Raw genomic sequence first — 13268 nt, forward strand, 5'->3', positions numbered from 1 at the left:
CATGTATCCATAAACAGTCTCTAGCACTGTTTCTCAGGAAATAAATATGTAATTCTCATAAGAGATGAATATCCAGAATATATAGAAAACTCCTAAAACTCAACAACAAAAAAACAAACAGCCTCAAAATGGGCGAAGAATCTGAACAGACATTTTTCCAAAGAAGATGCATGAACAGCCATGAAGCACATGATAAGATGCTTAACATCACTAACTATTATGGAAATTCAAATCAAAACTACAAAGAGACCCCACTTCATATCCATTTGGATAGCTACTATTAAAAGACAGAAAACAATAGGTGCTGGGGAGCTTGGGTGGCTCAGTTGGTTAAGTGGGGAGCTCTTGATTTCGGTTCAGTTCATGATCCCAGGACCCTGGGATTGAGCTCTGAATCAGGCTCCAGACTCAGTGGGGAGTCTCTTGAGGATTCTCTCTCCCATTCCCACTGCCCCTCCTCCTGCTCTCTTCCTTGAATAAATAAATCTTAAAAAAAAAAAAAAAAGAAAAAGAAAAAGAAAAGAAAACAACAAGTGCTAGTGAGGGTATGGAGAACTTGGAACACTTGTAAACTGTTGGTGAGAACGTAAAATGGTATATAGCCTCTGTGGAAAACAGTATACAGTTTCCTCAAAAAATTAAAAAATAGAATTAGCATATGACCAGCAATTCTACTTCTGGGTATATGCCTAAAAGAAGGGAAAAGCAGGGTCTTGAAGAGCCCCGTGTTCATAGCAGTATTATTTACAATAGTTAAAACATGGAAGCAAGCCAAGTGTCCATCAACCAATGAATGGATTTCCAAAATGTGGTATATACATCCCATAGAATGTTATTTGACCTTAAAAATGAAGGAGATTCTGTAACATGCTACAATGTGGATGAATTCTGAAAGCATTATGCTAGGTGAAACAAGCCAGTCACAAAAAGACAAATACGGAATAATTCTACTTGTATGAAGTATTTAGAGTAGTCAACATAAAGAAAGTATAATGGTGGTTGCCAGGGGCTGGGGAGAGGGGAAAACAGGGAATTATTCCTTAATAGGTATAGAGTTTCAGATTTACAAGATGAAAAGAGTTATGACGCTAGGGCATGGGTGAGGATGGATGGGGGATGGGGTGAATAGTGGTAATGGCTATACAACAATGGATGTATTGAATACCACTGAACTATATGCTTAAAAAGTGTTAAGATGGCAAGTTGTATATGTATTTTAACACAATAAAAGAGAAGAAAGGAAATCCAGTATATCATATATATGTATCATATATCATATATGTACCATATATGTATCATATCATATATATATGATATATATATATATGCAATGTTATCTTTGGTATATCAATTGTATCACTCTAAATTTACTTTTTTCACTCGTTATTTCTGAGATTTTTCCAGCATGATAAATCTTTTTTCATTATTTTTTGCTGCTGTATAATCCATCGCATGAATATATTACAATTTAAAGTGTTTTGGGGCCAGGTAACCCGGGTGGCTCAATGGTTTAGCGCCGCCTTCAGCCCAGGGCCTGATCCTGGAGTCCCAGGATCGAGTCCCATGTTGGGCTCTCTGCATGGAGCCTGCTTCTCCCTCTGCCTGTGTCTCTGCCTCTCTTTCTCTCTCTCATGAATAAAATCTTTTAAAAAAAGTGTTTTGGGGTACCTGGGTAGCTCAGTTGATTCGGTATCTGCCTTTGACTCAGGCCATGACCTCAGGGCCCGGAATCAAGTTCTGAGTTGGACTCCCTGCTCAGCAGGGAGTCTGCTTCTCCCTCTCCCTCTGCCTGCCATTCCACCTGCTTGTGCTCTCTCTCTCTGTCTCTTGTCTGTCTCCCACTGTCAAATAAGTAAATTAAAAAAGGATTCAAACAAGATCTATTCAATGTTTGTAGCTATATATATGACTCTTAAATCTTTTATTCTAAAACAGCTTTTTTGGGGAACCTGGGTGGCTCAGTCAGTAGGGTGTCTGCTTCTCCCCCTCCCTCTGCCTGTCATTCCCCCTTCTTTGTGCTCTGTCAAATAAATAGATAAAATCTTTAAAGATAGATAGATAGATAGATAGATAGACAGATAGATAAATAAATCAGCCCTTCCTTCTCCTCCCCACCTATTCCATTCCATAGATGGTTAGAGAAACTGATATTTGTCTTACATCCTGAATTTAGTTTGTTGCTTCTGATAGTGTGTTGATCTGGTTGTCTTTTGGTGGGGAGATAAAAGCAAGGATAGGAAATTCATATGTAGCCCAGTGACCCAGCTTAGTGTCACCAATATGGTACAAGTCTACAAGACGGGCTTCTTGATAAGGATGTAATGGGAAGTAGATAACGAGGCCTCTGTAGTATTTTAACAAAAGTGATGTACCTGAATCTAACCCTGAGGAATAAATAGGACAAATTCAGATTGTGAAATCTTCTACAAGTTCTCTAGACTCTTCAAAAATGTCATGAAAGAAAAAATGAGATGAACACTGACAGGATCCTGGATCACAAACAAAACAAAACTACAGCTATACAAAATATAAATGGACCAATTAGGGAAGTTTAAATATGGAACCATATATATTTAAATATATCAATGTGGAGTTTCTTAGGTGTGATAATAGCGTTGTGGCTGTGTGGGAGAATGTCCTTGTTCTTAGGAGATGCAGGCTTAAGTATTTAGGGGTAAAGTATCAGAATGTCTGCAAGTAACTCTCACATAATTTAGCCAAGAATAAAATATATGGGTGTGTATAAATAATTTGGTAAAGCATATTGACAATTGATGAATACAGATGAAAGTTGCAAGGATGTTTGTTGCACAATTTTAAAGATTTTATTTATTTATTCATAAGAGACACAGAGAAAAGCTGAGACATAGGTAAAGGGAGAAGCAGGTTCCCTGCGGGGAGCGTGATGCAGGAATGGATCCCAGGACCCAGACAACTCCAGCTCAAAGCCAGAAGCTCAACAACTGAGCCACCCAGGTGCCCCAAAAACATTTCTATTGGTTTGGAATCTTTCAAAAGAAGAAGTTGTGAAAAAATAAAACACCCTTTGCTCTCAGAGTTGCTGGGCACCCTTTAGTTACATTATCACAACAGGGGCACCTTAGATTAGCAGGCCTTACCATAGCTGACATCAACGCCAATCTCCCTTCTTGTCAAGTGCTCCTGTTGCAGGAGCCAGAGGCCTCAAGGGCCGGTACCTCCTTCCACGCTATGAAATTCCAAACACTGGAGAAGGAAGAAAAGGAGAGGATGGCTGGCAACCGAGGCTGGCTTGGTCTAGGCGCTGCCTCACCCCTGGCACCCTCTGCAGTCTGGCACCGCCCCCTGGTGGCCGCCCGAATGTATGCGGCACCCACGCGGGAGGTGAGCAGGGCCCTGCGGCCTCCGCCCCTACCAGGGCACTCCTGGGGAGAGCTCCCCCTGCCGAAGGCCAGCGCTCCAACAATCCCAGCCTGTTTGCCCTAGGACTGCACATTTTTTAAAAAAGATTTATTTATTCACTTTAATGAGAGAGTGGGGAGTGGCAGTGGAAGAAGGAGAGAGAAACTTTAGCAGACTCCTCCCGGAGCTCAGGGCCCCATGTGGGGCTGGGTCTCACCATCCGAGGATCATCACCTGATCCAAAACCAAGAGTCAGAAGCTCAACCCACCACAGCACCCAGGGCCTCCAGGACCAGACATCTTAAAGAACACCAAGTAGGAGTCGAGCCTGGTGCAAAGTGCTTTACAGATGTTAACTCACTAAATCCTCACAGCATCAGCTCTTCCTTGTATGTGGGACTATGGCAGTCCCCATTTTAAGGACAAAATGAGTGGCAGGGAGGGGAGGTGAAGTGCACAAAGACTGTACAGCTACTGTCACATTTTCTAACTCAGGTCCAACGCTGTGCCCATTACAACACAGTTACTTCTAATGATGATGATGTGATAATTACAACAAAATAGTGGCAAGACACATCTACAGTGCTTTGAGCCACACACTGTCCAACATGTTAACTCATTTAGTCAACAACAACCCTAGGGGGTAGGTTCTAGTAATGTGCCCATTTTACAGTTGAGGAAATTGAGGTACACAAAGTATTAATAAATTTGTCCCAGGTCACTCAAGAGAGCAAAGTATTGACTAGGAAGGCATCAGGGAGATTTACAATTGTCATTACCTCTGTCCATAAATTTTTACCGAGCACATACTAGGTGGAGGGCCCTGAGTTAAGATCTGAGTGTGCAGCATGGAGGAGGACAAAATGATGCTATTACCTCGAAACTGAAAAAATTGCAAAGAAGAAATCTATTTCCAAGAAACATATTACTGAAAATGAGATCCTCAACAAGGAAAATGGTTTTTAAATCAGTCAGAAAAAAAAAAAAATACTTGAACGACTGACCACCTGTAGGGGAGAAGAGGATAGCTTAAGTAAATACAAACAGGGTCACTACAACCTGCCAGCAGGGGTAACACACTGGTAAGCCCTAATTTAAGGTTTAGCTGAACATCTGCTTTGAAGAAAAGTAAAAAGAGGGCACTGCCATTCCCCTGAGAAATTCAGAAAAGGGTAGCATTTTATCTTTTTTTTTTAAGACTTATTCTTTTAGTGGTGGGGTGAGGGGTAGATGGAGAGAATCTCAAGCGGACTCTGCATTGAGCACAGAGCCCCATGTTGGGGCTCAAGCTCAGGACCCTGCAATCTTAACCCAAGCCAAAATCAAGAGTTGGACACTTTAACCAATTGAACCACCCAGGTCCCCTTCTTCTTCTTTCTTCTTCTTCTTCTTCTTCTTCTTTTTTTTTTTTTTGCTTTTGTTTGTTTGTTTATTTAGAGAGCTGGAGAGGGGCGAGGGAGAGGGAGAGAATCTAAAGTAGGCTGCACCCCCAGCACAGACCCTGAGAACGTGACTTGAGCTCAAATCAAGAGTAGGTGGCTTAACCCACTGAGTCACTCAGGAGTATAGCATGTTAGACATGAATTAAAATTCATACTCTTTTTTTTTTTAAAGGTTTATTTATTTATTCATGAGAGACAGAGAGAGAGAAAGAGGGAAGCAGAGACACAGGCAGAGGGAGAAGCAGGCTCCACGCAGGGAGCCCGATGTGGGGCTCGATCCTGGGACTCCAGGATCATGCCCTGGGCTGAAGGCAGGTGCTAAACCACTGAGCCACCCAGGGATCCCAAAATTCACACTCTTAATTAATAAAATTATCTGGGGATTCAATCTGATTTTTAGAGAATGCCATTTGACCACAAGTGCAACTAACTCCTTGCCGCCAAGCCTGGGCCTGTGTGGAGCAGCTGCCACGTGGGGCTCTCAGGCTCCCTTCTCCAGTCCTAGGAAAGCCCACTGCCCCCCTGCCTGGTCCTCACCGTCTCCCTCCTTCTGGTGCTTCCCAAGCCTGCTGCCACACAGGACTTCTTAGGAAGGCTCTAGACTTAGGCCTGCTGCTTTGTTGTGAGAGATTTTTTACCCTTTCTTACCTGGGTGAGACCCCAGGGCAAAGGGGCCATCTCAGGAAGCCAGGCCTAGGGATCCCTGGGTGGCGCAGCAGTTTAGCACCTGCCTTTGGCCCAGGGCGTGATCCTGGAGACCTGGGATCGAATCCCACTTCGGGCTCCCGGTGCATGGAGCCTGCTTCTCCCTCTGCCTATGTCTCTGCCTCTCTCTCTCTCTCTGTGTGTGACTATCATAAAAAAAAAAAAAAAAGAAAAAAAAAGGAAGCCAGGCCTAGCACCCACCAGGAGGGCGCCTGCACTGTACTGTCACTGCCGCTGGGGCTGGAGCATATTCTCAGGACCAGCCCAGGACTGCCCCTCTCTGCCAACACACTTCTATTTCTTTTCAGCTTACCTGGTCAAACAAGATACTTGTAGAAATTCTGCAGAAAAATGAAGAGCACAAGGTTTTATTTTCATTAAAAAAAAAAAAAAAGCAAAAAAACCCCCCCCGCATCTCTTTATTAAGGTATAACTGATACACTTTAGCTGTACATAATATATACACTTTGAGTATCATTTTTTTATTGAAAAATAATTGACAATGTTACAATGTTTTATTAGTTTCAGGTGTACACAATATTGATTCAGTGCTCACAGAGATTACTGTAGTCACCATTTGACGTTATGACAATATTATAGACTATATTCCTTTTGCTGTACTTATCATTTCCCTGACTTATTTTTATAACTGGAACTTTGTACCTCTTAATCCTCTTCATCTATTTTGCCTATCCCCACCACCACCTCCCCTCTGGCAACCACCAGTTTTTGTTCTTTGTATTTAAGAATCTGGGGTTTTGGGGCACCTAGGTGGCTCAGCAGTTGAGCATCTGCCTTTGGCTCAGGGCGTGATCCCACAATCTTGGGATTCAGTCCTGCATCAGGCTCCTTGCATGGAGCCTGCTTCTCTCTCTGCCTATGTCTCTGCCTCTCTCTGTGTGTCTCTCACGAATAAATAAATAAAATCTTAAAAAAAAAAAAGAATCTGGAGTTTCATTTTCATTCTTGCTATTCTTGTTACTATTCTGGTTTATATCCTCCATGAAATGTTGTTTGGACATATTTGAGGAAGGGATAAGGCTAGAAAAAAATGGCTAAGAGTCTTGAATAAGCTAGAGGAGAGAGTTTGAAAAAACAAAACAAAACAAAACAAACAGAACATCCCTAAAAGCAGCTGTATTTCTGATAACTCGGATTAGCAGTACTCAAAGTGCAGTCCTTGGACCAGCAGCGTCAGCATTATCTGGGAACTTTTTAGAACTGCTAATGCTTTGGAACCAACCTGCTGAATGAGAAAATAGCAGCCTGGGGCCCAGAAATCTGTTTCAACCAGTGCTCTAAGAGATTCTCATGTATGTTCAAATTTGAAAACCACTGTACTACACAATGACCAAATCTCCTGTGAATTCAGTGGTATTTAAAAAATAAATTATAAATTATATTTCCCTAGCTGTAACAACACTGACTTGTATTTGAGGCATAGTAGAAAGAGGAGCCTGTAAAATGCCTGGGGACAGTCTTCCCACCCATTATCTCTCCTTTAAGTAACATGTAGTATAAAGTCGAGGCATCCAGGTGGGTTGGGCAATGTCAGGGGTGTGATTCCTTAATCTCTACCCGTCAAAGTGTTTGTGTTGTGAAACTGGAAAATAAATTGAAAGGGGGGGAAAGACCCAGAATACCCTTCCCGACAGCTGATTTGGCCTGGCTAAAGGTAGGGGTGGATGGGCATGGAGGAAAGGATTCCTGTAGCTTGTGCAAGATCCCACCTAACTGAGCAACCTAGAGCTCCCAGGAAGGGTTCCCTGGGGGTATTTTTCTGGCTCCCATCCCTCTGTCCCTTGTCCTCCTCTCAGCATCCCTTTCTTTTTTTTTTAAAGATTTTATTCATTTATTCATGAGAGACAGAGAGAGAGAGAGAGAGAGAGAGAGAGAGAGAGGCAGAGACACAGGCAGAGGGAGAAGCAGGCTCCATGCAGTGAGCCTGACGTGGGATTTGATCCCGGGTCTCCAAGATCATGCCCTGGTCTGAAGGCAGGCACTTAACCGCTGAGCCACCCAGGAATCCCTGTTTTCTGCTATTTCTGCATGTGTTTCATGATGTCTTACTTCCCTGAATATTTGATTATCTTTGAGAATGTGCTGGAAGTTACTAAGAAAAGGGGTGTGTGTGTGTGTGAATACTTGGATGTTTGAGATGACAACAGCTTTCTTTAAAGTATTTCTATAAGGTATTGTATTTTCATTTGCTTCTGTCAACGCCTGGGCACACCACTAGTCTGGTCCACCGTGAAGGTTAAGGCTCCTTACATCTCCAAGATAACCTGAATTTGGGAGAAATGCCTATGCCAGTTCAATATTTTCTTGAGGGTACCTTCATTTGTGGTTCTCTGCTCAAATGTGGGGTGATTATTCAGACTCCAAGTTTTCAGCACTTTTATACTTTTGTTGTGAGAGAGGCAGTGAGAGCAGGAAGGGGGCAGGGGGAGAATGAGAGAGAATCTTAAGCAGGCTCCATGCCCAGCACAGAGCCTAATGTGAGGCTTGATCGCACAACCCTAAGGGCATGACCGGAGTCGGAGGCTTAACCGACTGAGCCACGCAGGTGTCCCTACACTTGCACCCCTTATACTTCAAGTCCGCCAACATTAAAGCTGGGATTCTCAGGTGTCTCTTCAGGCAAGAGCAGCCCAAGTGATGGGTGTACGCACTCAGTCTCTTGCTTCCCCTAGAGTTTGAGTCCTAGTTCTCCACGCTCTTGTTAGCTCTCCGCAAGGCTGCCGTTTCTCAACACCGCAACCAGCTCAGGTTATATTCTGTGGGCGAGGTGGCCCAATCACCTAGGCCACCACTATTGGGAGCGTGGCCTTCACTCGAGGCTTCATCACCTTCCCTCTGGCCTGCCTGCGCACGACCGTTCCTATCCAGAATGGGGGAGCAGAAGGGAGGAGAGGAAGAGACGCTGCCCGTTTTTACGACCTTGTTTCAGTGGAGTACAAACACACGTCCTCAAGGAACGCCACACTTTTTCAGAGAGATCAGATATGGTTACCCGGAGTTTCCCCACTTACCTAGGCAATCCCTCCCCGAGCGCCGAGCGCCGGGTCAGCGCCGGAAGACGTCAGCTACGGAGGCGGAAGTGCGCCGCCGCGGAGGCCTTCGGGGAATGTAGTCTCCGGCCGCGCCACGCCTCCCGGGCGCTCTGAGGCCGGAGGTTCGCGCCCGAGCGGACTGCCCTTCCCACCCAGCGCCGTGTGAAGTGGGGGGACCCAAGTGGGCTTCCTGTGACACAGCTTTAGAGGGCACGCCCAGCTCTTCCTGTTATTAATTCGAAATTTGGTGGTGCAAACCCTTCTAACCGGCGTGGTGTCACCATTAAGAGGCCTTCTGACCCCGCGACGCTCTCGGATCCCCCCATCGGGATCCCTGAACCTCAGGGAAAGCAAGTTTGCGCTTCCTTACGGATATAAAACTTACTCTAGACCGCTGTGAAACTCAAACTCCTCCGTTACTGACAGGTGCCGCATGCCCTGCTCGCTCCGACGCGCGGGTCCGCCGGGAGCCCCCCCCCCCCTCCCCGCCCCAACCGGGAGAGAGGCGCGGCTGTGTGGCAGCGGCCTTGGGCTGCACCCCAGTGCCCGGCGTCCATTCACAGCGGGGCGCTCTCCTTCTCTGGGGCCCTGTGCAGTTCTCGCCTTTAAGCCCTCTCCAGGTGGGTCCTGGCCTAGCCGTCCCTGGGACGCAGCCCTAGGTGTGGCTCCTCCCACTCTAACTCCCCTTTTCTGGGAGCCTCAGGCAGAGTAAAGGTTCGTCCCGGTTTTCGAGCACCCCCCGCCCCCCGCAGGCTTCTGGTTTGGTTAGCTCTCCATTCATTCTCGAGGGTCTTGGTTTGGGTTTCAACCCTCAATTATACGGTCGCCCTCTTCAGATCTACTGAAATCTCGTCTTGTGATCTTTTCAGGCCCCTGCCTGTGTTTGGTTCCTTCCCACCCTCTTACTAAGCATTTACACACTCTTCAGGGGTACATGGCAAGCTCTCCCAAGAAGGGGGTCTGTTTGCTGGAATGCACACACCAAGCTCTAGTGATCTCAGATGCCCCTAATATCTCGTTATTATTCTCTTGGCGCTGGAGTCTCCTAGTTCCTGAGAAGAGGGCAGAGGCCTCATCTCAGGACAAGGCCCCTCCTCTCTGGATCTGAACTTTGTTATATGCTAACATGTCAGTGGAGGCCCAAGAGCAAGAGATTCTGTAAATCTTACACCTTCTAGAGACTCCTGTGGGACAGGGCATCCAGGCCTTGTGGTACCCTTTAAAATGCAGGAAAACATGAGATTTTACTTTTGGGGTTTTATCAGCAACTCCAAGCCAATAGAAAAGTTCCTGTCAAAGTACCTGTGATAACTCTTCTGAAAACCATCAAGAACAATTGCTAATTGCGTTTCTTAATACATACAGTAAAACAAAAACCCTAATAATTATTACAATTAATACTTAACTGTTCATAGCACAATAAAACACCACGTATATTTTAGGTCCAAATTTCTCAGTTCCTTTATCCATTAAACTGTCCAAAAGTGTTTTTCAGGAACGCCTGGGTGGTTCAGCGGTTGAGTGTCTGCCTTTGGCTCAGGGCGTGACCCTGGGTCCTAGGATCGAGTCCCACATCAGGCTCCCTGAGTGGAACCTGCTTCTATCTCTGCCTATGTCTCTGCCTCTTTCTCGCTCTCATAAATAAATAAACAAACAAACAAATAAATAAATAAATAAATAAATAAATAAATAAATAAATCTATCTTTTTTAAAAAGTGCTTTTCCAAAGTTACAGGGTTTTTACTGAAATTTATTAGGAAAAATCAGTTTTCTTCTTCCACCAAATACTGCAAATAATCACTTGGGTTCTATTTCTACTACAGGAAGTCTTCTGCTCTGCTCCCTTGCTCTTCCCCCTTTCTAATTGGTCCCTAAGGAGATATTTATAGGGACTGGCAATGACTTTGCTTGGTCTTGACAGTGCCAAGACCCTTTTCTTTGTTCTTAGGCTTAGATCAGCTTCTCACCCTTGAGAAAATGAATGCCCATTTTCCTTCTCCTAAATCCTTCAGGCATGCTGGATGTACTGGTCAAACAGGCTCCTTCCCTGAGAAACCAAACAGGTGGCTTTGTGCGTTGAGGGACCCGATAAGTGCAGGGAGACAGATTTTAACTGTAAAAGAGTTTAAACATTCAGAGATGCATGTAGGACAAAGATGTATGCAACATCCTCTTTTAACATGTTAATATTTTGCCATATTTGCTTTTAAAATGACAGTTTAAGCTTCCTTTTATTCCATCCTACCCTTTTCCCCTGTAGCTCCAGAGGAAACCACTTTGAAGCTGTATTTTAATACTTTCCTACTTTTAGAGTTTATTAAAATGGGTTTTAATATTTTTAAAGTTATAACATCATACTTTATGTATCCCTTATTTTCAACATTAGCCTTAGTAATACAGATAGAGCCAGTGCAACCATTTATTACATATTTGAGTATCTCCTGTGCTGAGGACACAACACTAAGATACAAATGTTGCTGCCCTGTATCACCAAACTGTTCATTTACTATTTGTGCACTTTCCTGTCGGTTATGCTTCAGTGAAATTTACCCGCCCTCCTCCCCTCCAAATCCCTACTCTCAGTTTACCTTCTAGAGGAGGACATTTAATAATCAAGTAAAATATTTAGGTGGTGCTTGAAGTATTATGGAAAAAAAATGAAGCTGAGAAGGGAGATGGGGTGTGCCAAGGAAGAGGCATGCTATTTTGGCAGGGTAGTCAAAAAAGGGCTGTTAAGAAAAATCTTGGGCAAAGATTTTCAGGAGATGATGGACTAAATTATGTGACATGTAGGGCAAATGGACTCCAGAAAAGGGAACAGCAAAAGTACAGGCTCTGAGATGGAAGCTTGTTGTGTGTTACTGCAAGGGAGGTCAGTGGGTCCAGAGCAGTGAGAAGATAGATATGGTGAGTCAGAGAGATAATACCAGGTGGTAGGTGGTAGTAATACTACATAGAGCTTTTACTTTCATTTTTATTCAGTGACATGGAAACCTATTTGAGGACTTTGAGCAGACGAATGGCACAATCTTAGATTATTATAGCATCATTCTAGCTGCTAAACTGCAACCACAGGGAGGCAAGGATGGAAGGATAGAAACCAATCAGGAGGCTGTTGCATATATTTGGGCCAGAGATGGTTGATGATGATGACTTGAGCTAGCGTGGGAAAGGGAACAAGAAATTGTCATCCACATCCATCCTGATAGTTAGCAGATGGGACTTACTGAAGCTTGGATGTGGGGTGCAAAAGAAAAGAATCAAGAACGGTTTCCCAGTTTGGGACCTGCGCAACAGGAAAAGTAGGATCTTTTCCCAAAAGGAAAGGCTGAGGAAAGAACATGATTATGATAGGGCTGGGAGGGACAGATTATGAATTAGTTCATCTTTGGACACATTAAATTCAAAGTATGTTAGATATCCAAGCAGAGATGTCACATAGCAGTCAATTATGTAAGTCTGGAATCCTGGGCTAGACATACAAACTTTGAGGTTGCCAGCAAGTAGATATTTAAAGCCATGAGACAGGATGAAAGTCACAATGAGAGTGACTATAGAAAAAGAGAAGTCTAAAGATTGAGCCCTAGAAGAATTCTCATGTCTGGAGAAACAAACAAAAAACTGGAAGAAGTAGCTACCAATAAAGTACGAGGAAAAGTGTGATAACCCAGAAGCCAAGTGAAAAAAATGTCAAGGGTGAGGAAGTGATGAACTGTACCAAATAATGCTGAAAGGTCAAATAAAAGGACTGGAAAAAGACCAGTGCCCTTCAGCCAGAAGAGAAACAAAGACCTGATTAGGAATATTCCTCTTAAGTGAAACAAGAAATGGGAGTGGCAAGTGGAGAGGGATGCAGTACATATATTTACAAATACATATATTTAAGATGAGAAAACTACACATTATTACGCCATTGGGAAAGATTCAGTAGACTGGGGGAAAAAAATGCTGAGGACACTTCTAAGAACGATGTCCTAGTTTAAGGATAGGATCTAATACAAGAGGAGAGAAGTTGACCTTAGATAAGAGAACCAAGTGTCACCCGTAGGAAGAAGAAGGAAAGGAAGAACACAGAGACAAGATGCACACAGGTGATAGTAGTTATCTTCTGATTGCTTTCATTTCTCAGTTACCTAGGAAACCAGGCCACCAGCTGAGTGAGGCCTGGGTGAAATGCTGGAGCTTGAGAAGAGAGAAGCTGTAGAATTATAGTTCAGGAGGCTAGGAACTTATAGACTGGGACAATGACTGGACTAGGGTAGGGAAACAAATGCTTGAGGCTGGAAGTCAGGAATTTAAAATGGGACCAGTCACTGTGGCTGTTTTTCTGCAACCACATCTAGCCATCTGGAGGACAGGAGTGGTATAGGCAGAACTAGAATGTTTTTATTTTAATTTTTGGCAAGATGCTCTGGTTCCTTCATCTTAATATTGCATTAAATTATAAGAATATGCCACAATATATTAATAATTTATTAACCCCTTCACTTACTGATAGACATCTATGCTGTGTCCATGTCTTTACTATTTCAGACAATGCGGCAATCCTTGCTCATGTTTTTGTGCTCACACAGGAGAATTTCTAATCTAGGATATATATCTAGAAGTGGAATTGCTGGGCCATGAGGTATGCCTAGCTTCGCTATTACTGGATATTGCCAAATTACTCTTCCAAATGACTATACCA

General features: G+C 43.8%; 1 long non-coding RNA gene across 1 annotated transcript in view; it reads right to left on the bottom strand.

Annotated features, from left to right (window-relative positions):
• LOC112929458 (uncharacterized) overlaps positions 1–8624 on the bottom strand; it is a 47874-nt gene extending 39250 nt beyond the window's left edge. Inside the window, exon 1 of the long non-coding RNA XR_003236936.2 lies at positions 8561–8624. This is a non-coding gene — a long non-coding RNA (uncharacterized lncRNA). The remainder of the gene's footprint in view (positions 1–8560) is intronic.
• Positions 8625–13268: the final 4644 nt, after the last annotated feature.

Source organism: Vulpes vulpes, chromosome 12 (assembly GCF_048418805.1).
Source record: "Vulpes vulpes isolate BD-2025 chromosome 12, VulVul3, whole genome shotgun sequence".
NCBI classification, from domain to species: domain Eukaryota; kingdom Metazoa; phylum Chordata; class Mammalia; order Carnivora; family Canidae; genus Vulpes; species Vulpes vulpes.